This window comes from Dasypus novemcinctus, chromosome 31 (assembly GCF_030445035.2).
Source record: "Dasypus novemcinctus isolate mDasNov1 chromosome 31, mDasNov1.1.hap2, whole genome shotgun sequence".
NCBI lineage: Eukaryota > Metazoa > Chordata > Mammalia > Cingulata > Dasypodidae > Dasypus > Dasypus novemcinctus.
The window spans coordinates 12,231,616-12,255,089 of NC_080703.1; positions in this window are offsets into that span (position 1 = coordinate 12,231,616).

Consider the following 23,474-nt stretch of genomic DNA (forward strand, 5'->3'; position numbering starts at 1 on the left):
AAAGTACATTCTGGGAATGAAGAGAAGACAAAGGTACTGTGTTTCCTAACAAACTGTTCACAGTTTTAAAAAGCCAAGAAATGAGCACTTACACAATCCTTAGAAGTCTGTCCCTGGTGCACCTTGTGCCAGATGTCCACCATCCAATACCCTAAAACAGTAACCCTTCCTTATTATATCATCTACAGTGTTTTCTCAAGGATGGATATAAGACATTTAAAATTACACAAAAAAATATAGGGGCTGATAGGCTAAATATAAATCATAATGTAAAACATAAGATAACTAAAAATATAGAAAATTGTATAGTCTAAAAAATAAACCACAATGTAAACACAAATGTTACCTTATTTGAAAGCTATTGTCTCATATCTGTACATCAGTTTTAGTAAATATGGTATGACTATGTTAAAAGATTACTGCTGTGGAAGGGAAAAGATATTAGGTGGGATATGTGGGATGACTGTATATTGTATATATGAATTACTGTGATCTAAAACTCTTGTGAAGATAAGCTTAATAATTAGAAAAAAGAAAAGAAAAAGATAGGATGTTGCATTTTTCCAAATTAATATGTACTGTATATCTAACCTTTAAACTCATCGCTATATTCCATTTTATTATTAAGGGAACCTGGCAATATATTGGGCTTCACTTTTTAGGAAGCTTTGGATCACAGAGAGGTTCAACAATGGCAGGGGAGGAATACTGGTGTGGGATGTTATTGACAGGGGACACATGGTTGTCAGGGAGTTCTACAGGGCATATATCCAAGGTACATAAAAATGTTTGGATATTTTCATAGTGGAAACAATTAAAAACAACTGAGGGAGTGCTGAGTTCCTAGCCAGGGGAGCTCTATCACAGTCCCTAAAGGAACAGCAACCATCCCCCAAGTGCAACAACAAAGACAAATAAGAATGAAGGTCCAACAATGAGCCCCTGATACTAATGACTATGCTTGTGAGCCTGTGCACCTGTAATAAGAACAAGGCCTAGAGCAGCAATGTGCCTAAGAGTTACCTCCTGAGAGCCTCCGTGTTACGCAAATATGGCCGGTCTTGAAGCCAAACTCAGCATGTAAATTTGTTGCCTTCCACCCAGTGTGGGACATGAATCCCAGGGATAAGCCTCCCTGGTGCCGAGGGATTAATACCAAGTAGCAGCTGATGATGTAACTAGAAAATGACCTTGAATAAAAGGTTCAACTTGGACCAGCAGAATATCTCTGTCTACATATAATAACAGGAGTTAAAAATGCTTTTTGACCTAAATCAAGGGGCAAATGGAAAGGGCAAATTAGATTATATGGCTATGAGTCCAAAAAAGAGCTGGGAGTTTATCAGAGGGGTTGCCCTTATGCACAACTCAGCAGAGTCTTAGAGAAAGATAAAGTAGATAGAACCCGAGGTATTTGTTCTTCTGAGGGCTACAGAGACCCACAGGTTTTATGGTCATGGCAGATGGAGTTCAGTGCCATGTCAGTTGGCCCTTCTTTGGAGTTTGTGTTTCTGTGTGATGGAGCTGGACTCAGATGTGATCACTTTTCAGAAGCCTTTCCTGTTACTTTACCAGAATTGTAGTTGGTGCTGGGGTTTAATATAAACCCAGGGAATCTGAATCTCTGGACTGACCATATGATAGCCAGGCCCCGAGCCTCAGTAGACTTCAGCTCCTACACTCTGGTTTATTGGACTTACCCCACTCAGATAAGATGGAGTTGAAGAAGGTCAACCACCATACCATGGAGTCAAGAGTGCCTACAACTGAAAGCAGGAGAATTGCATCCAGCATCCGTGTGGAATCTAAGCCCCCTGTTGACATAGATGTGGAATGGACACAACCAATCCAAGGTCCACAGGATGTAGGAATAGAATATTGATTAGAATGCACTTACTGATATTCTACTCATGAACTATTGTGATTAGTAATCAAAGAAAATGTGGCATTGGTGTGGAGAAATTGGCCATGGTGGCTGCTGAGTGTGCGGAATGGGATGAAGAGATGAGATGTGGAGGCGTTTTGGGGTCTTGGAGTTGTCCTGGGTGGTGCTGCAGGGACAATTAGCAGACATTTTGGTCCTCCCATGGCCCACTGGATGGAACATGGGAGAGTGTGGGCTATGATGTGGACCATTCACCATGAGGTGCAGCGATGCTCAGACATGTATTCACCAAATGCAATGAACGTGTCATGATGATGGAGGAGAATGTTGCTATGGGGGGGTAGTGGGGTGCCGGGGGTAGGGGGTATATGGGGACCTCGTATTTTTTGAATGTAATATTAAAAAAATGAATAAAGACCAAAAAAGTGAAAATAAAATAAAGATGCAGAATCAGGATTATAGTAAAAAAAAAAAGTGTTTTCTCAACATTATAATTTCAACCACGCACACATCAATCCTGCGTGTTCACCTTTCCACCCCGAACATACCCACAATTCCATGGACCATCTGACCCAGTGTGTTATATTCGTGGGCGTAGAGCAATACAATGAGCAAGAATTGTTGTACTCTGATAATGAAGAGGACACATATATGTTCTCAAATAGAGGGGAGAGTATCTCTCAAGAGGAAGGCTTGCTCCTAATGGGACAGGATAGACCAGTTTGTCAAGCCCTCAGCATTGTTGCAAGTATCTATGAATCTTGTCCTTCCATCAATGAAACTTGGTTGCCAATGTGGGCCCCAAGGAGAGGGAGAGAGAGAGAAAATAGATGGAAGAGGGGGTAACTGGGGGTAAATGGAAGTGTTCTGTATGATCTTGCAATGATGGATACAGGCCACGATAAATTTCAACAAAAATTTATAAAAGTGTATGGTCTAAATTGTAAACCATATTGTGTACTACTGAGCATGGTTGGTAGCTATCCAATATTTGTACATCAGTTGTAGCAAATGTAACATCCACATGTAAAAACATCATTGGTGAGGAAGAGGGAGGATGTTGTTTATATGGGAGATACCTATGTTCTGTGCATGACTTTACTGTGACCTTAAACTTTTTTGAAGATATAATGAAAAATAAAAGAGGCAAGACACTGAGGAAGAAATGGAAGAGATTTCCTTGCCACTATATATAAAAGACAACACCTATTAGAGTGATGAAAGGCAAAACCTTAAAAAAATTTTATAAAAATTTTCATTTTTGTTTTCTTTATATGAGGTCCTCATATACTCCCTCTATATGAGGTCCCCATATACCCCCCACACCCTCACCACACTCCTCCCCCCATAACAACAATCTCCTCCATCATCATGAGACATTCATTGCATTTGATGAATACATCTCTGAGCACCACTGTACCTCATGGTAAGTGGCCCACACCGTAGTGCACACTCCCATATTCCACCCAGTGGGCCATGGGAGGACATACAATGTCTTCTAACTATCCCTGCAGCACCATCCAGGACAACTCCAAGTCTGAAAATCGCCCCCACATCTCATCTCCTCCCACTCACTACCCCAGAAGCCACCATGGCCACTTTCTCTACACCAATGCCATATTTTCTTCGATTACTAATCACAATAGTTCATGAATAGAATATCAGTAAGTCCACTCTAATCCATACCCTATTCCTACATCCTGTGGACCTTAGAATGGTTGTGTCCACTCCACATCTATATCAAGAGGGGGCTTAGATTCCACATAGATGCTGGGTGCACTTCTCCTGCTTTCAGTTGTAGGCTCTCTTGGCTTCCTGGTGTGGTGGTTGACCTTCTTGACCTTCATGTTATCTGAATGGGGTAAGTCCAATAAACCAGAGTACAGGGGTTGCAAGTCTGTTGGGGCTCAGGGCGTGGCTATCAGATGGTCAGTCCAGATATTCAGGTCCTTTGGGTATACACTAAACCGTAGCACCAACTACAGATCCAGTAAAAGCAACAGGAGAGGCTTGTGGACAAATAACACATCTGAGTTCAGCTCCATCACACAGAAACACAAACTCCAAAGTAGGGCCATCTGACAAGGCACTGAATTCCATCTTCCATTACCATAAAACCTGTGGGTCTCTGTAGCCCTCAGAAGAACCAATACCTGAGGTTGTATCTACTTTATCTGTCTCTGGGACTCTGCTGAGGTGTGCGTAAGGGCAACCCCTCTAATAAGCTCTCAGCTATTTTGGAGACTCATAGCCATATAAACTCATTTGTCCTTTCCATTTTCCCTTTTTATTCAGGTCAAAAAACATTTTAACTCCTGGTATTCTATATAGACTGATATATTCTGCTGGTCTGAGTTGACCCTTTTATTCAAGGTCATTTTCTAGTTAAATCATCAGCTGGTACTTGGTAGTAATCCCTCAGTGCCAGGAAGCCTCATCCCCAGGAGTCATTTCCCACGCTGGGGGGAAGGCAAGACATTTACGTGCTGAGTTTGGCTTTGAGACTGGCCACATTGTAGCAACACGGAGGCTCTCAGGAGGTAACTCTTAGGCACCCTGCAGGTCTAGGCCTTGTTTTTATTTCAGGTGCACAGGCTTAAGAGCATAGTCATTAGTATCAAGGGCTCATTGTTGGACCTTCCTTCTTTTTTGGTCTTTGCCATTGCACTTGGAGGATTGTTGCTGTTCATTTCAGGACTGTGATAGAGCTCCCCTGACTAGGAACTCAGCACTCCCTTAGTTGTTTTTAATTGTAAGCACTATGAAAATATCCAAACATTTTTATGTACCCTGGATATATGCCCTAGAAAACTCCCTCCCAAACGTGCATCACCTGTCCATAACATCCCACACCAGTATTCCTACCCTGCCATTGTTGAGCTTCTCTGTGATCCAAAACTTCTTCAAAAATGAAGTCCAATATATTGCCAGGTCCATTAATAGTAAAAAGGAACATAGTGATGAGTGTAAAGGTTAGATATAGAATACATATTAATTTAGAAAAAATAACGTACAAATAAATTGGGGAATCAAAAAATTAAAAAATTCAAAGCTTTGTTTTTGATGCTCTGTCTTCCATCACTGCAATAAGTGTTGCACTGTATGCACATTGGCAAGGCAACTTCTTCCGTCTTTTCCTCACTGTCTATGTCCTTTCTTTTTCATTTATTTCCTAATTATTAAGCTTACCTTCACAAAAGTTTTAGGGCACCGTAATTCACATATACAATATACAGTACTCTCACATATCCAACATTAAACCCTTTTCCGTTCCACAGCAATAATTTTTTTTTACATATTCATACTATATTTACTGAAACTGATGTACAGATATTGACACAATAGCTTTCAAACAAGGTAAAAGTTGTGTTTACATTGTGGTTTATATTTTAGACTATACAATTTTCTAAATTTTTAGTTATCTTATGTTTTACATTATGATTTACATTTTAGCCTATCAGCCCCTATACATTTTTGGTGTAATTTAACATGTCTTATATCCATCCTTGCATAATCTTGTGGAACACTTCTATTGCCCACACAGTTATATTGGTTCCATCTATTCAATACTTCTTTTCCCCTCCCATCAGGGCCCACAGTGACAGCCAATCTTCACTGCTTGAAGGGCCATGTACAGAGATACTTGCAACAGTGTTGAGGGCTTGACATGCTCAACTGCCCTAATGCATTGGGTGCCACCATTTCTCTCAAGAGATACAATTTTCTCTACTTGAGAACATCAGTCCTCCCCAGGAAATGGGTATAACTTTGCTCTCATTATATGGGTCTCTATCCAATGATATAATCCGCTATGGCAAAATGAGCACTCACACACTGCCTAGAAGCCTGTTCTGCATTTGATTATCACCTTTGAGCATCTTAAATAGGTAACTTTCCTTATATTTTTGAAAAAGTTTTCTCAGCATTGTAGTCTCAACCAAATACCTGACAATCTCCTATGTTCCTATGTTCCCCCACCATCCTCCTAATTTCTTGGGCAATATTACCCATCCTCCCATTGCTAGGCCCCCTCAAGTCCACAAAGCCCTACCCAAATTTAGCCCTATGTCCCATTTTACCTCTTCCTTGTGCAAATACCTTCAGCTTATATAGATTTCTCCCATGTAGGTGTCAGCTTACATCTTTCCTCTACTCCCCAATATTCTTTAAACCTATCATCCAGTCTCTAGCTCTCTGAGGCAGCTTGGTTTACTTATTTCATATCATTGAGATCATGTAGTATTTGTTCTTCAATGCTTGGGTTGTTTCAATCAGTATAAGGGTCTCAAGATTCATCCATGTATTCACGTGTGTTTGTAGTGTATTCATTCTTAAAGCTGAGTAGTATTCCATTGGATGTATATACCACATTTTATTTATTTATTTATCCATTCATCTGTTGGTGGGCATTTGGGTTGATTCCAACTTTTGGCAATAGTGAACAATGCTGCTATGAACATTGGTGTGCAAATATCGGTTTGTGTCCTTGTTTTCAGTTCTACTGGATATATACCCAGCAGTGGAATTGCTGGGTCATATGGCAAATCTATAGCTAGTTTTTTGAGAAACTGCCAAACGGTCCTCCAGAATGGTTGGATCCTTCTGCATTTCCACCAGCAATGGCTGAGTGTTCCCATTCCTCCACATCCTCTCCAGCACTTGTATTCCTCTGTGTTTTTGATAGCTGCCAGTCTCATGGGAGTAAGATGATATCTCATTGTAATTTTGATTTGCGTTTCCATAATATCTAGTGATTTTGAGTATTTTCATATGCTTTTTAGCCATTTGAATTTTTTATTTGGAGAAGTGTCTGTTTAAGTCTTGCCACTTTTTAAGATGTGTAGGTTGTCTTTTTATTTTTTGAGATATAGAAGTTCTTTATATTTGAAGGATAGTAATCTCCTATCATATACATGGTTACCAAATATTTTTTCCCATTGGGTAGGCTCTCTTTTCATTTTCTTGACAAAGTCCTTTGATGTGTAAAAGGCTCTAATTTTGAAGAAGTCTCATTTATCTATTTGTTCTTTTGCTGCTAGTGTTTTGGGTGTGAAATTCATGAAGTCATTTCCTATTACAAGGTCCTGTAGATGTTTCCCTACATTGCTTTCTAAGGTCCTTATAGTCTTGGCTCTTATATTTAGGTCTTTGATTCACGTTGAGTTGGTTTTTGTATAAGATGTGAGTTGGTAATTCCCTTTCAGTGTGTTTGGTGGACTTCGGAATATCACGTGTCTGTATCTATGAGGATCTATATCAGAATTTTCAAATTGGTTCCATTGATCAGTGTGCCTCTCCTTGTGCCAATACCATGCTGTTTTCACTAGTGTACTATGTTTTGAAATCAGGTAGTGTGATTCCTCCAATTTCATTTTTCTTTTTCAATAATCTTTGGATATTCGTGGCCTCTTTCCTTTCCAAATAAATTTCATAGCTAGTTTTTCTAGTTCCTTAAAGAATGCTGTGTTGATTTTTATTGGAATTGTATTGAATGTGTAGATCAGTTTTGGTAGGATAGACATCATACGAATATTTAGCCTTCCTATCCATGAACAGGGAGTATTCTTCCTTATGTTCAAGTTTTCTTTGGTTTCATTGAATAGGGTTGTGTAGTTTTCTGTGTATAAATTTTTTACACCTTTAGTTAAATTTACGCCTAGGTATTTGATTTTTAATTTACTATTGTAAATGGTATTTTTTTCTTGATTGCATCCTCACATTTTTCATTATTGGTGTACAGACATGCTACTGATTTTTGCGCATTGATTTTATAACCTTCAACATTACTGAACTCATTTATAAGTTCTAGAAGTTTCGTTGTAGACTTCTCAGGGTTTTCTATGTATAGGATCATATCATCTGGAAACAGTAAATTTTGACTTCTTCCTTTCCAATTTGAATGCCTTTTATGTCTGATTCTTGCTTCAATGCTCACCCAAGTACTTCTAACAAATATTAAATAGAAGGGGTGATAATGGGTTCCTTGCCTTGTTCCTGATCTTAGAGGGAAAGATTTTCAGATTTCAAAATTGTAAATGATGTTAACTGGAGGTTTTCATGTATATCTTTTATTATGTTCAAAAAGTTTCCCTTTACTCCAGTCTTTTGCAGTGCTTTTATTAAGAAATATTGCTGTATTTTGTCAAATGCTGTTTCTGCATCTATAGATATGATCATGTGATTTTTTTCCTTTAATCTGTTTATGTGGTTTTTACATTAATGTATTTTCTTATGGTGAACAATCCTTGCACACCAGAAATGAATTCCACCTGGTCATGGAGTGTAATTGATTTATGGTGCTGTTGAATATGATTAGTAAGTATTTTGTTGAGGATTTCCACATCTATGTTGATTAGAGAGATTGGTCTGTACTTTTCCTTTCCTGTGGTCTCTTTGTTTGGCTTTCATATTAGGATAATTTTGGCATCATTTTATGAGTTATGCAATGTTCTTCTGTTTCAAATTTTTGGAAGATTTTCAGCAAGATTTGTGTTAGTTCTTTATGGAAAGTTTGGTAGAATTCACCTGTGAAGCCATTTGGCCCAGGGCTCTTAGTTGGGAGGTTTTTAATGACTGATTCTATCTCTTTACTTGTGATTAGTTTGTTGAGATCATCAATTTCTTCTTTCATCAATATAGGCTGTTTATGTACTTCTAGAAATTTGTCCATTTCCTCTGAATTGTCATTTTTGTTGGAATATAGTTTTTCAAAGTATCCTCTTATGATAGTCTTTATTTCTGTAGGGCCAGTGGTGATATCTCCTTTGTTATTTCTTATTTTGTGTATTTGCATCTTCTCTATTTTTTTCTTTGCTAGTCTAGCTAAGGGTTTGTCAATTTTATTGATCTTCTCAAAGATCCATCTCTTGGTTTTGTTTATCTTTTCAAGTGCTTTCTTATTTTCTATTTCACTTAGTTCTGCTCTTATCTTTGTTCTTTCTTTCTTTCTTCTTCCGGCGGGGTTAATTTGTGTTCTTTTTTTCTAATTCCTCCAAATGTTCAGTTAGTTCCTCTATTTTTCCTCTTTCTTCTTTTTTGATGTATGAATTTATGGTTATAAGTTTCACTCTCAGTACTGCTTTTGCTGCATCCCATAAGTTTTGGTATGTTGTGTTATAATTTTCATTAGTTTCATGGTAGTTATTAATTTGTTTTGAGATTTCCTCTTTGACCCACTGTATTTCTAAGAGTGTGCTGTTTAATTTCCATATCTTGGTGTGAAATCTGGGCCTCTGGCCCTTGCAGATTTTCAACTTGATAGTGGTGTATTAAAGTCCCCCACTGTAATTGTAGAGACATCTATTCCTTCCCTTAGTTTCTCCAGTGTTTGCCTCAGATATTTGGAGGTACCCTTGTTAGGAGCATAAATGTTTATAACTGTTCTTTCTGTTTGAATGATTATCCCTTTCACTAATATGTAGTGTCAATATTTGTCTCTCACAATTGTTTTGCATTTAAAGTCTGTTTTGTCTGATATTAACATAGTTACTCCTGCCCTTTTTTGGTTATTATTTGCTTGTAAGATTCTTTTCCAGCCATTCATTTTCAACCTCCTTGAATCCCTGGGTCTAAGATGTTTTTCATGTAGACAACATATAGATGGAACATACTTTCTTATCCAATTTTCCAGTCTGAGACTCTGGACAGGTGAGTTTAATTCATTGACATTCAGTGTTATCACTTTCAAGGAATTATTTATACTAGCAATTTTTTCTTTGGATTTGTGTTTGTTATATTTTGTTTGTTTTTTTTTTAGTCTTTTTAGTTGTTCTTATACTCTTCTCCAACTCTGTCTCTCCTGTTTTTTTCTTTCCTTCTATAGAATTTCCTTTAGTATTTCTTGAAGGGCAGGATTCTTGTTGGCATACTCTATTAATTTCTGTTTATCTGTGAGTATTTGAACTCTCCATCATATTTGATTGTTAGTTTAGCTGGAAAGAGTATTCTTTTTTGGGAATTTTTTTTTCATTTAGTACCTTGACTATGTCATACCACTACCTTCTTGCCTCCATGGTTTCAGATGACAAATCAGCACTCAATCTTATGAAGCCTCCTTTGTATGTGTGTTTTTTTTCTCTTGCTGCTTTTAGAATTTTCTCTTTGTCTTGAGCATTGGATAATTTGACAAGTATACGTCTTTGGGTAGGCCTGTTGGGATTTATGCTATTTAGGGTGCATTGTGTTTCCTGGATGTGGACGTTCATCTCCCTCACTAGGTTTGGGAAGTTTTTATCCATTATTTCCTCCAACACCCCTTCTGTTCCCTTTCCCTTCTTTTCTTTTTCTTGGATGCCTATAATGCATATGTTTTCACATTTTCATTGTCTTTCAGGTCCCAAAGTTCCTGTTGAATTTTTTCTCTCTTTTTATCTGTCAATTCTACTAACTGTTTGATTTCAGATGTACTGTCTTCCACATCACTAGTTCCTCTCCCTCTTCAAATGTACCGTCATTTGCTGAGAGTGTATTTTTGATTTCTTGGATTATGCTGTTCCTTCCCATCACATCCGTTGTCTTTTTTTTTTTCATGATTGCAATTTCTCCTGCATGCTCTCCAAGTGTTTTCTTCATATTCTTATCTCTTACTTCACCTCATTAAATTGGCCCCTATTTAATGTTTTGAGAGGTTTAAATACTTGCTTGATGTTCTGCTGTTCTTCCTAATTTTAGTTTGTTCACTGGATTGGGTCATGTTTTCCTGATTATTGGTTTGGTTTGTAGTTTCTTGTTGCTGTCTGGTCATCATTTTATCTTTTTGGTTTGATTAACTTCTTTGTCTAGTCTCAGGGATAACTAGTTGTTTTTGCGTGTGTGTTAAGTCTTCTCTTTGCCACTTTGTTCTTCTTCTTCTATTTCCTTGCTGTTGGCTAAGTTCACTTGAAGGAAAATATTAGGGCAAGTGAAAACAAAACAAGTAAGAAAAGAAAAAAGTAGAATAGTAGTATTGATAGTAAATGTTAGCAGAAGAACCATGTGAGATCTAGGAGAATGGGTATTAGACTCATGTAAACTGTGTAGAGTTAGAACAGTAAGAAAAATGGAGTATCTATAATGAGACAGTAAACTGAATATGGGGAGGAATATAGTATGAATTAAAAGACCAATGTGGTCAGGAAAGTGGGAAAGAGAAAGGAAAAGACAATAATATGGAGAGCGAATAAAAGACAAAACCACACAAAGGTATTAGAAATGAAAATTGAGGGCTAAATTAAGAGCAGTGGAATGTAAGAGAAACATTAAATGATGGAGGATAAAAAGATGTAGAAGAAAGGAGTTAGCATTGGTAGCGAAAATCAGTACACACAGAAAAGAGGAAATCGAGGATGAGGAAACACAGCAAATGTGAATCACTTCCTGGAACACCTAATATAAAAAAAGAAGAGAAGGAATAAAGGGGGGAAGGTGGAAAACGGGGTTGGAAATGCAAGCAAGAAAAACAGGAAGATGAAGAAAAAGAAGAAGAAGAGGAGGAGGAGGAGGAAAGGGCTGTCGGGGTATAAAGAGGAAGGAAAAAATAAGAAAATAAACCAATAAAAAAGACCAAAATTTCAAGCAAGGAATCCTTTCTGCATTTAAGTAAAATGCTTAGGAGTCTGGCCTTCCCTCTTTCTCCCTTTCTCACTTCCCTCTCTCCCAGGGCAGCAGGGAAGCTGTGTGATGTGTCCAGTAGGAGATTCAAGTGGGTCCTTGGTGTACCAAATCACCACAGAAAACAATGTGTCTTAATTTCCAAAGACAGAGTGCCCCCACCTCACCAGAAACCCCAAATATGCTAATGGAAGTTTTCAAAACACATCTTACAGCTATCTCCCTTAGGTGTGCTACAGGAGGGGCAGTTAATTTTCTGACTCCACCTTCTTCCAGACCAAGTTTCCTAACCCAGCATTTTTAGGTAAATAGGGCTTTCTCAGCAGATTTGCCTCTCCTTTCTTCCCCAGCTTTCCCCAAGCCAGCTGGTATGCTCCTCCAAGTTAAAAAAAAAAAGGGGGAGGGGCAGGACCTGAAAATGAACCCGCACTCATTTTGCCCCTCTACACCTCCCACCCAACCCTCCAACTCACAAAGTCAGTCCAAAACTGAATGGCTAGTGTATTCTTTTACAGCAGGGAGCTCTGGATTTGGGAGTGAGAAGTCTGGGATATTGCAGACTTAGGGTATGTAGGTCTGTGGAACGTCCGCTGTGGTGACTTAGGGGTCATGGCTCTGGAGACCATGCTTCTGGGGAACACAGGGCCTAGGAATGCCACCACACTACTGACAGTCCAGGGAATGCCTAAGGGGGAAGAGTCCCACCTCTCCACAACTTCCGACCTCGGTGCTAGAAATCTACAATTCTACCTTAGCAAGCATGATTTCTGTCTCTCCAAATCAATGTCCAAACACCTCCTGCCTTGCAAGTTCCCAAAACAGCCCACTGCAGCAAGATTCCAACCCTACTCAGCCGCTCTTCTGAGGGCGCAATTATGAAGTGCATTCACTCAGATGCCATCTTGCCCCACCCATCAGCTATCATCTTTTAATATCTCCATTTGTTCACCCCAGCTTGTCCTTAAAGGGAAAGTACATCTGCCTCATTATCTAATAAAAGATGAAGAAATGCACATGCTGGCTGTTCTTTAATCCTCCCCTGGTCAACCATGTATATCACTCTGGCTGCTTAGATACTCCCAACAGTGAACTCAGACACTTGTTCTTGCTGGATTTGGGAAGTATCAGGTCTCGAACCTAATGCCAGGTTGCCTAAGTTTGTTTTTGCATTACTTTTTTCCTCTGGGTAGTAACGCTAGGAAGCATTTCTACCAACTGCAAGGCACAAGGCAGAAAGTACAGTGAAGAGAATGCAGCACATATGCAGAGTATGTTGGAAAACCCAGTAACGCCCATGCTCACTGACCCCAGGAACTCAGACTGGGTGAAAGCAGCTTCAAATGAGCCTCTATAAACCCTTCACACACCTTCCATCCTGTGCAAAACACCTGGTCATTCTGGGAGAGGTGTGAAGATAAGTCAGCCTGGTTGTTGTCCACAGCCACCTGCTAAGGCCAACAAGGCAATCCTTAGTATTGTCTTAAAGTTCTTAAGAACTCCAGGGGTGCCATATGAAAGGAACTTGTCCCACGGCTGCTGGAAATCCTGGTGTGCCTGTGCTCCAAGTCACTTTACAGGACGGGGAGGACAGAAAACCTCCCAGCATGGGCTCAGGGCTCCTGCTCCCACACCATGGCTAGCCAGAACCAGCCCGCAATACCCGAGCTTCCTCCCACTGCTGCCTTCAAGCTTGTCCAATTCTGGCATGGCCACAGGATGCCCTGGTCCACTGTGGCCTTCACTTCTGTGGAAAGCATCTCCTCCAGTATGGCTCCTACACTCCTAGGTTAACAAGAAGCACAAACAATGGCCAGTGATAAAGTTTTCAGTGTTTGGTACTGTGAAAGTTGGATAGCTCTTTAGGTTAAAAATAAACTTGTATCTTCCCACTTCATTGTAGACAAAAGAAAATTCTGGATGGATTTTAAATGGTGAAAAAACAGCTCTAAGGGTCTTCTAATCATCAAAGCAATGGGGAGAAATCACAAAAAAATATCAACCACTTTGACTATATGTATTAGTCAACTAAAGGGGTACTGATGCAAAGTACCAGAAAGCTGTTAATATTTACAAAGAGGGTTTATTTTGGGTAGAAGCTTACAGTCACATGATCATAAAGTGTAAGTTACTTCCCTTACCAAAGTCTGTTGCCACATGTTGGAGCAAGATGGCTGCTGGTCTCTGTGAGGGTTCAGGCTTCTTCTTCACACTCCATGGTCCCAGCTTCTTCTGGTCTCAGATGTAGACTGACGTAGGGCTTGTCTCTCTATCTTGCACTTGTTACTTTATGGGCTTGGCTTCTCTGGTCTCTCCACAAGGTCAGCTGTAGACCCTGAGGTTATCTCTCTTCCTAGGCCTATGCCATGTCTACGGAGACATCTCTATTTCTCTGTGTTCTTCTCCTGTGTGTTTACTTCCCCAGGTTCCAGCATCAAAACTCCAACTACTTCCTTTGCCATGTCTTTCTCTTGCTGAGTCCCTGCCCACCAAGGGGGTGAAGACTCAATGTCCTACTGACATGGGCCATTCAAACCCCTGATCATAATTTAATACGTAAAAATGAAACCTATGAAGTTAATACAATCTATCATGCCCAGAGGAACAGACCAGTTTACAAACATAATCCAATATCTATGTTTGGAATTCATAAACAATATCAAATGGCTACACTATATAAAAATTAAAGATATTTGAATTAAATCAAATAAAATGCAACAGTTTAAAAAACGTAATGCACCATGGAGAGATCACATTACCTTTAACATACATAACGTAGGATGTTGATTGGCCGAGAGTCACCTCTAGCTAGCAGTGTTATGTCCTCTAGAAGGAAACTTTGTAGGTAAGCCCCTAGACCAGAAGGCCCTTCAGGAGCCCAAGGAAGCCCAAGCACCCAACCCACACTCCTGGGATGATGGAAGGTCAATTCTCCAAAGAAGAAACTTGGTCTCCTGTCAGGCAAAGTTCTGGAATCCAGAGGTTCTGAGTTACTGCCCAGCCCACTTGAGGCCAGCTGGCAAGAAAGAAAGATGACATGCTCTCCATCACTCACACCACTTCCATATGCCCAGTAAATTAAGGACTTAGAAGGGAGCTGGGCTCCTGGTCATTCTGTGGCTTAAGTCACTCCTGGCCAGCCCACCCATGGAACACATATGTGGCTGGAGAACACATAGACCAGGCCTGCAGGCACCTGGTGGAGAGGTGGGAGGCACCTTCCTCTCTCAAATCTGAAAGCCTGGTGCCAAAGTGGATAGGGCAGTAGGTCAGCCAGCTGGGGGCAGCACTAACAGTAGGGGAACAGGGAAAGGGAAGATCGTCATGGAAGATGCTGGGCTTGTGCTTTCCTCTGATCCTTCTGCGCTGAGTAAGCCCCTAGGGTTCTGATTCTGAGGGGAAGATCCTAAAGGGGAAGAAGGGACTCAAGAACAGAACATGCAATCAACCTACACTGAATGTGAGAGCAAATGGCACTTTATTTTGTTCCCTAAGCTGGAGAAAATCAGCATAATAGAGTATGATATGCAACACGACAGAAAAATGCCCATTTCTTCTCCTTCTAATTAGTTCTAAAACTCTCTGTAATGTGAGAATGATAAGAAAGCAGCAATGCCTGCCTCCCAAGCCCTGGATTAGTTACCAGGAGCCTATCATAGCTCAGAATACCCTTCCTTAACAATGCTGGTTGATGTTATCAGAATCTTAGATAGGTCTTCATTGTGGGGATTTCGTGTCTTCAGAAATTTTGCAGAACAAAATGAAATTTTTTTTAATCACAGAAAAATAAAGAAAATAGTATTCATCACCAGTCAACCTCAGTTAATAACATGGCTATCCATTTCCAACAACTAATCAAACTGAAAAATCTGCTTTTCCTTGATTTGTGTCATCAATTTTTCTTCTTTCCTCTTTTTTTTTTCTTTCACTACTTTATGGATTGAAGCAGAATGTCATTAATAAAACTGATCCAAATTTAGATGCTACCACAAAACGGAGCTTCTGGGTTTATTGGTATTTCATTATTACCATTTCTCAAGGGAGTTCTTGTTTCACAAAGGATGTTGCTTTTAAAACACAAAGCAAGGTTATACTCAGGTAAGACGGCATCTGAGTGAGTGCACCTTATAACCTCTCCTGCAAAGAAGCAGCTGAATAGGGTTGGGATTTTGCTGGACTGGGCTGTTTCAGGCATTTGCAGGGCAGGAGGTGTCTGGATATCAAATTAGTGGCACTGTGAAAAAGAAGATTCATGTATAATGTAGAATTTTGGGTCTCTTTCATGGAGATTGGGGCTGCTCGTATTAAGCTTCCCCCTGGGGTGGGCAGTCCTGGAGACTTTGCTGCACCAGGGAATTCCCAAGACCTGAGTGGGCTATTTGGGGGCTTGCAGGGTGGGAGGTGTCTGGAAGTCGATTTGGTGAGACAGAGATGGAAGCATTCTTGCAAGACGTGGAATTTTGGGTTTCTGACACAGAGATCAGAGCTTCCAGATAGAGCCCCTCCAACTGGAGCCAACAGCCCATCTGTGGCATCCCCAAACTGCTTGTAGTACAGCGGTGCCCCCAGCAGGCTGTTTCAGGGGCTTGCAGGTTGGGAGGTGTCTGGAAGCCAATTAGACAAAGATGGAGATTTTTGCGAGATGTGGAATTTTGGATTTCTGACATGGAGCTCAGAGCTCCCAGCTAGAGCCCCTTCTCGTAGGACTGGCGGCCCATCTGCAGCAGTCCCTGAATTGTCTATAGTACAGTGGCATCCCCAGCAGGCTGTTTCAGGGGCTTGCAGGGCAGGAGGTGTCCTGAAGTTGACTTGGTGAGACAGTGACAGAAGAGACTCCTGTGAGAGGGGGAATTTTGGGTTTCTGACATAGAGGTCAGAGTTTGTGGGCATGACCCCTCCCCATAGGGCTGGTGCCAAGCTGCGGGGATCCCTGAAGGCTGTGTTGCACTGTGGTTCTCCCAGGCTCCCTGTTCACTGGATTCGTGGTTCCCAGGTCTGTGCCCCCTAAACCCTGGTGGCTCACACCCCAGAGACTCACACCTCTTGAGTCTGCAATATCACAGACTTCCTATCCCTGAATCTTCCATGCCCTGAGGGCCATCAGACGTCCTTGACTGTCCTAGCCCTTGGAGTTTGTGGGTTTTTTTTTTCCTTTTTCCTTTTTTAAAATTGTCTTGGTTGCTAATATTGCATTATCTCCTGGTCTTTTCTCCCATTGTATCCCCCAAGGTCCTTTTTTGTTTATTGGGTTTTTTTCTTTCTTCTTTTCTTTTTCTTGCTTGTTTCCCTCTCTTTTCTTTGCCCACCCCCTTTTTTCCTTCTCTTTTTTTCTTTTCTCTCTTTTTCTTCCTATTTTAAATTATTTTATTTATACAATAGGTGCTGCAGGGAGCGCCTCACTTTTGCTGTGTTTCCTCATCCTCCATTTGCTCAGTTCTGTGTGAATTGATTTTGGTCACCTACACTAACACCTTTCCCCCACATCTTTCTATCCTCTACCATCTACTGTTTTTCTTACATTCCACCTCCATTTCTTTGGTCCCCAAATTGTCTAACTTTTAATTTCTAATACCTTTGTTCTGTTTTCTGTCTTTTAATCACTCTTGATACTATTGTCTTTCTTTTCTCTTTCGTCTCTCATGAAAACACTGGCCTTTTAATTCATACTATATTCCCCCAATAATCAGTTGACTGTCTCATTATAGGTACTTTAATTACTGTTATAACTCTCCACAACTTACATGAATCTAATATCCATTCTCCCAGATCTCATATTGTTGCTCTGTTAACATTTTTACCAATACTACTTTAAACATTTTCTTTTCTTACACAATTTCCTTTCCCTGGCCCTAATATTTTCCTTCAAAGTGAACTCATCCAGCAACAAGAAATTAGAATAAGAAGAACAAAGTTACAAAGAGAAGATTTGACACTTATGCAAGAACATCAACTAATTAATCTCCTAGACTAGACAAAGAAACTAAGGATGATTAAACTCATGAAGATAAAACGATGGCCAGACAGCAAAAAAAAAGCTACAAACCAAAAGAATAATCAGGAAAACATGCTGAATCCAATGAACAAACTAAAAACCAGGAAGGGGCAGAACACTGGACAAGTAATTAAAGATCTCAGAACATATATTAGAGACCAACTTAATGAAGTAAAGGAAGAGTTTAAAAATATGAAGAAAGCACTTGGAGAGGAAATTTCAGACATACATAAAAAGATAACAGATATGATGGGAATGAATGCCACAGTTCAACAGTTGAAGAAATCAAAAATACACCCACAGCAAATAGCAGATTAGAAGAGGCAGAGGAGAGAATTAGCAACGTGGAAGGCAGTACATCGGAAATCAAACAGATATTAGAATTCATCGATAAAAAGATAGAAAAAATCCAGCTAGGACTTAGGGACCTGAATGACAATGCAAAATGCACAAACATACGTATTATAGGCATCCCAGAAGGAGTAGAGAAGGGAGAGGGGTCAGAAGGGGTGTTGCAGGAAATAATGGCTGAAAATTTCCCAAATCTACTGAGAGAGACAGATGTACATATCCAGGAAGCACAATACACCCCAAACATCATAAATCCCAACAGGCCCACCCCAGGACATATACTTGTCATATTATCCAATGCTCAAGACAAAGAGAAAATTCTAAAAGCAGTAAGAGAAAAGAAAACGATCACATACAAGGAGGGTCCATAAGATTAAGTGCTGATTTCTCTTCTGAAACCATGGAGGCAAGAAGGCAGTGGTATGCTATAGTCAACGTACTAAAAGAAAAAATTCCAACCCAGAATACTCTACCAAGCTAAACTAGCATTTAAAAATGATGGAGAGTTCAAAATATTCACAGATAAACAGAAATTGAAAGAGTATGCCAACAAGAAACCTCCCCTTCATGAAATACAAAAGGGAGCTCTGCAGGAAGAAAGGAAAATACAGGAGAGACAGAGTTTGAGGAGAGTGTAAGAGCAACAAAAAAGACAAAAAGAGAAGGAAAAAAAAACAGACAAAATATGACAAACCCAAGTCCAATCAAAATATGGCTAACATAAATAATTCCTTGAAAGTAATAACACTGAATGTCAATGGATTAAGCTCACCTATCAAAAGATTCAGACTGAGACATTGGATAAGGAAATACGACCCATCTATATGCTGTCTACAAGAAGCACATCTTAGACCCAGCAATTCATGGAGGCTGTAAGGGAATAGTTGGAAAACAATCTTACAAGCAAACAATAACCAAAAAAAAAAAAGGAAGCAGCTATATTTTTATCAGACAAAATGGACTTTAATTGCAAAACAATTGTGAGAGACAAAGAAGGATACTACATATTAGTGAAAGGGACAATCTCTCAAGAAGAATGAACAATCATAAATATTTATGCTCCTAACTAGGGCGCCTCCAAATACGTGAGGCAAACACTGGAAAAACTAAGAGAAAGAATAGATTCCTCTACGACTATAATGGGAGTTTTTTTTTTTAATTACATTCAAAAAATTTGAGGTCCCATTCAACCCCACCACCCCCACCCCCCACTCCTCCCACAGCAACACTCTCTCCCATCATCATGACACATCCATTGCACCTGGTAAGTACATCTCTGAGCATCACTGTGCCCCATAGTCAATGGTCCACATCATAGCCCACACTCTCCCACTTTCCATCCAGTGGGTCCTGGGGGGATCTACAATGTCCTGTAATTGTCCATGAAGCACCACCCAGGACAACTCCATGTCCCGAAAATGACTCCCCATCTCATCTCTTCCTCCCATTCCCCGCACCCAGCAGCCACCATGGCCACCCTTCCCACACCCATGTCACAATTTCTCTGTGGACATTGGATTGGTTGTGTCCATTGCACATCTATGTCAAGTGGGGGCTTGGATTCCACATGGATACTGGATGCACTCCTCCCGCTTTCAGTTGTAGGCACTCTAGGCTCCATGGTGTTGTGGTTGACCTTCTTCAACTTCATGTTAGCTGAGTGGGATAAGTCCAATAAATCAGAGTGTAGGAGTTGAAGTCTGTTGAGGCTCAGGGCCTGGCTATCATGTTGTCAGTCCAGAGATTCAAATCCCCCAAATATATCTCAAACCCCAGCACCAACTACAATTCCAGTAAAGTAGCATGCGAGTCTTGTGAAAAGAGATCCCCTCTGAGTCCAGTTCCATCACGCAGAAACACCAACTCCAAAGAAGGGCCATCTGACATGGCAGTGAGCCCCATCTGCATAATGGGAGATTTTAAACACCACTATCAACTTTGGACAGAACATTTCAAAACAGAATCACTAAAGAAAGAAAATATTTGAACAGTATATTAGAGGAGCTGGATCTAATAGACATATACAGATCATTACACCAGAATACAGCAGAATATACATTTTTCTCAAGGATACATGGATCATTCTCCAAGACAGACCATATGCTAGGTCACAAAGAAAGGCTTAATGAATTCAGAAAGATTGAAATCATACAAAATAATATCTCTCACCACAGTGGAGTGAAGCTGGAAATCTGCAAGGGCCAGAGGCCTAGATTTCACACCAAGATATGGAAATTAAACAGCACACTCTTAGAAAAACAGTGGGTAAAAGAGGAAATCTCAAATGAACTTAATATCTACCTTGAAACTAATGATAATGATAATAAAACATACCAAAATTTATGGGATGCAGCAAAAGCAGTACTGACAGGGAAATTTATAACCATAAATTCATACATCAAAAAAGAAGAAAGAGCAATAATTAAAGAACTGCACATTTGGAGGATTTAGGAAAAGAAACAACAAAGTAACCCCATAGGAAGAAGAAAGAAAGAAAGAACAAAGATAAGAGCAGAACTAAATGAAATAGAAAATAAGAAAGCACTTGAATAGATAAACAAGACCAAGAGCTGGTTGTTTGAGAAGAGGAATAAAAATGACAAGCCCTTAGCTACACTAACAAAGAAAAAAATAGAAAATATGCAAATACACAAAATATGAAATGAGAAAGGAGATATCACCCCTGACCCCACAGAAATAAAGACTATCATAAGAGGATACTTTGAAAAAGTATGTTCCAACAAAAATGACAATTCATAGGAAATGGAGAAATTCATAGAAACACATAGGCAGCCTATACTGACAAAAGAAGAAATTACTGATCTCAACAAACCAATCACAAGTAAAGAGATAGAGTCAGTCTTTAAAAACCTCCCAACTAAGAAGAGCGCAGGGCCAGATGGCTTCACAGGTGAATTCTACAAAACATTCCAGAAAGAACTAACACCAATCTTGCTAAAACTCTTCCAAAAAAACGAAACAGAAGGAACATTTTCAAACTCATTCTATGATGCCAACAATACTCTAGTACCAAAGCCAAACAAAGACACCACAAGAAAGGAAAATTACAGACCAATTTCTCTAATGAACTTAGATGCAAAAATACTTAACAAATACTTGCTAACCATATTCAACAACACATTAAATGAATTATACACCATGACCAATTAGGATTCATTCCATGTATGCAAGGATGGTTCAACATAAGAAAATCAATGAAAGTAATACACCATATAAACAGATTGAATGAAAAAAATGAGGTGATTATATTTATAGATACAGAAAAAGCATTTGACAAAATACAGCACCCTTTCATGATAAAAACACTGCAAAAGATTGGAATACAAGGAAATTTTTTGAACATGATAAAGAGTATATATGAAAAACCCACAGCCAACATCGTTTACAATGGTGAAATCCTAAAATTCTTCCTCTAAGATCAGGAACAAGACAAGGATGTCCACTATCACGTCTTCTATTAAACATTGTCTTAGAAGTACTTGCTCAAGGACTGAGGCAAGAACCAGATATAAAAGGCATTCAAATTGGAAACGAAGGAGTCAAAATTTCATTATTTGCAGATGACATGATCCTATACATAGAAAACCCTGAGAGGTCTCCAACAAAGCTTCTAGAACTCATAAATGAGTTTAGTAAAGTCGCAGGTTATAATATCAAAGCACAAAAATCAGTAGCATTTCTGTACGCCAATAATGAGCAAGCTCAGGAGGAAATCAAGAAACAAATACCATTTACAATAGTCAATAAAAAATCAAATACCTAGGAATAAACTGAACTAAAGAGGTAAAGAACTTATACACACAGAACTACACAAGATTGTTCTAGGAAATCAAAGAAGACCTAAATAAATGGAAGAATATTCCCTGTTCATGGATAGGAAGACTAAATATTATTAAGATGTCTATCCTACCAAAACTGATCTACACATTCAATGCAATCCCAATAAAAACCAACACAGCATTCTTTAAGGAACTAGAAAAACTAACTGTGAAATTTATTTGGAAAGGAAAGAGGCCTGGAATAGCCAAAGACATATTGAAAAAGAAAAATGAAATTGGAGGAATCACACTACCTGACTTCAAAACATACTACAAAGCTACAGTAGTGAAAACAGCATGGTATTGGCATAAGGAGAGACACACAGACCAATGGAACCGAACTGAAAGTTCTGACATAGATTCTCATATATATAGCCATATAATATTTGATAAAGCCACCATACACTCTCAACTGGGAGAGAATGGCCTATTCAACAAATGGTGCCTGGAGAACTGGATATCCATATGTAAAAGAGTGACAGAGGATTACCATCTCACACATTATACAAAGATCAACTCAAGATGGATCAAAGACCTAAATATAAGAGTCAAGTAATAGGAAATGGCTTCATGAACTTCACAGCAAAAGCACACGCAGCAAAAGAACAAATAGATAAATGGGACTTCCTGAAAATTAAAGCCTTCTGGACCTCAAAGGAGTTTGTCAAGAAAGTAAAAAGGGAGCCTACACAATGGGAGAAAATATTTGGTAACCATATATCAGATAGGAGACTTATAACTTGCATATATAAAGAAATCCTATATCTTGAAAATAAAAAGATAAACAACCCATTTAAAAAATGGGGGAAAGTTTTAAATAGACACTACTCCAAAGAAGAAATACAAATGGCTAAAAAGGACATGAAAAAATGCTCCAAAGCTCTAGCTATCAGGGAAATGTAAATCAAAACTACAATGAGATACCATCTTACTCCCATAAGATTGGCAGCTATGAAAAAAACAAAAGAGTACAAATGCTGGAGAGGATGTGGAGGAATGGGAACACTCATCCACAGCTGGTGGGAATGCAGAAGGATCCAACCATTCTGGAGGACATTTTGGCTGTTGCTCAAAACTAACCATAGATTTGACATATGACCCAGCAATTCCGCTGCTGGGTATATACGCAGCAGAACTGAAAACAAGGACACGAACTGATAGATGCACACCAGTGTTCATAGCAGCATTGTTCACTGTTGCCAAAAGTTGGAATCAACCCAAATGCCCAGCAACAGATGAATGGATCAACAAAATGTGGTATATACATACAATGGAATACTACTTGGCTTTAAGAACAAATACACTACAAACACATGTGATAACATGGATGAATCTTGAGAACCTTATATTGAGTGAAGCAACCCAGGCATTGAAGGACAAATACTACATGACATTAATCATATGAAATAAGTAAACACAAGGTGCCTTAGAGAGCTAGAGACTGGATGATAGGCTTACAGGAAATCGTGGTGTAGAGGAAGGATGTAAGCTGACATCTACATGGGTGAATCTGTGATAAGCTGGAGGTAAATATGTGTACCTGGAAGGGATAAAATTGGGGCATAGGGTTACCTTTGGATGGGGCTTTGTGGGTTTTAGGGGGGCTAGGGATAGGCAAATGGGTAATATTGCCAAGAAATTGGGGGGAGTTTGGGGCAACATACGAACATAGAAGATTGTCAGGTATTTGGTTGAGAGTATAATGCTGAGAAAACCTTTTCAAAAATATAATAACGAAAGTGACCTGTTTAACATCCTTAAAGGGAATAATCTGATGCAGGACAGACTCCTAGGGAATATGTGAATTTCCATTTTGCCAGAG